The sequence below is a fragment of the Camarhynchus parvulus genome, chromosome 2, assembly GCF_901933205.1.
Source record: "Camarhynchus parvulus chromosome 2, STF_HiC, whole genome shotgun sequence".
Lineage (NCBI taxonomy): Eukaryota > Metazoa > Chordata > Aves > Passeriformes > Thraupidae > Camarhynchus > Camarhynchus parvulus.
Window position 1 is genome coordinate 32,065,673 of NC_044572.1, and position 1,935 is coordinate 32,067,607.

The window sequence follows — 1,935 nt, forward strand, 5'->3', positions numbered from 1 at the left end:
TTCTTACATTTGGCATAATTTCCAAACATGCTTGGAATGCAGAGCTGTAATGCATATAAAAAATTTCTGTCCCAATTAGAATCATCTTCATATGAATTTCTGTATGATGCTTGTTGGATATATGTGGTCACTGCCTGACACGGGATATTTCCAGGAAAAGTCACTGGATATTGCCAGTCACTGTGTGGGTTTCAGCTGAGGTAATTTTCTTCATGGTGGCTGGTACGGGGCTGTATTTTCTACTTGTGCTGAAAACAGGATTGATAATATAGAGAAGTTTTGTTACTGCTGAGCGGGGCTTACACAGAGCCAAGGCCTTTTCTGCCTTTTGTACTGCCATGCTGGTGAGGCTGGGGCTGCATGGGAGGCTGGGGGGAGACACAGCCAGGACAGGTGACCCCAACAGACCAAAGGGGTATTCCAGACCATGGGACATCCTGCTCTGTATATAAAGTGGGGGGAAAAAGGAGGAAGGAGAGACATTTGGGGTGATGGTGTTTGTCTTCCCAAGTAACTGTTAGATGTGATGGGGCCCTGCTCTTCTGGGGATGGCTGAACACCTGCCTGCCCATGGGCAGCAATGAATTAGTTCCTTGTTTTGCTTTGCTTGTGCGCACAGCTTTTGCTTTCCCTGTTAAATTGTCTTTATCTCAACCCATGAGCTTTCTGGCTTTCACCTTTCTGATTTTCTCTCTGCTCCCAGTGTTTGTGAGGCATAGCGAGCAGGTGGCTATGTGGGGCTTGGCTGCTGGCTGAAAATTGCTGAAAATTACCAGAATGATCAGAGTGGCAGGAACAAACAGCAAAGTGTAGTAATTTTGTATATTTAATACAGTAATTGTACAATTTATTAACTTAAAAACAAACCAAAACTGAGTGGTGACATGAAGTTACAATCTCATTGTTTTTCATTACAGCTCCTGAGGCCAGGGAAGGAGAAACAGCAGTCTGAGGTGAGACAGCATTGAAAGAAGCACATCAAAAGCTTTTAGAGACCTCTGAGAAGAACTGTTGATGTGTTTAAAAATTGAATATTACCTGCTTCACAACTGTAGTGTTGTTTGAAGCGTGACTTTCCCATTCTGCACATCTTTGCTTAATAGTGAAAATTAAATGTTACACTTAGACATGCTGCTACCTTTTGCCATATATATTTTTCTAAAAGTGCAACAATTCTTCAATGCATGTTTTTATAATTGCAGTATTTGGCCAAGGATGAAAACAATAATCTGATTCCTTATATACATTCGGTGATACGCAAAAATATGATGGATAAAAGGATTTTCTGAGGCCAAAACTAATACCCATATTTGTTCATTCATTGTTTTTTAATTAAGCTCTTTTTTAAGCAGCTGAGCAGCAAAGGTTTTGGTAACTCTAGGAGGATTTTCCTCTAAAGATATTTTATTAATGTAAACCTTTTCTTTGTAGACAGATCTCAAATAGATTTTTGTTGCTAAAGAATATGTTGTTTTAACAGCACATATATATAAAGATTTTAAAGGACTTAAAATATGCTTATTTTAGGCAAATTTTTACTATGATTTAAACAAGGTGAGGAAAACAAATAATATATTCTGATTTTCCAAAGTCTTTGACTGCATACTTGCCTTTATACCAATTCCAACCTTAGTAAATTGTAAAGTGGTGGAACAACCATGAAGCTGATAACATAAGTCTTTGCAAAGAAAAATGAAATATTTCTCTCTGATACAGGACATAAAATTGCAGTATTTGAAAAACAATAATTCTAACTATAAGTCATATTCTGCTTTCTCTCTTCAATGAGTGTTAATAGTCTTTCTTAGCATCCAACTACAAAAAAAGTGCTGCTGAAACAACTTTTTATGACAGTGAAATATTTGAAAATGTAACTGATTGATGCACAGCACTCACTTCACTGATTTACAATAGAGCTTTCATATGCACACTCAG

General features: G+C 37.6%; 1 non-coding gene across 1 annotated transcript; it reads left to right on the forward strand.

Annotated features, from left to right (window-relative positions):
- The first annotated feature begins 1,206 nt into the window (after nucleotides 1-1,206).
- LOC115901505 lies at nucleotides 1,207-1,294 on the forward strand. The gene has a single exon (XR_004060560.1). It is a non-coding gene; the product is annotated as a small nucleolar RNA SNORD93 (small nucleolar RNA).
- Nucleotides 1,295-1,935: the final 641 nt, after the last annotated feature.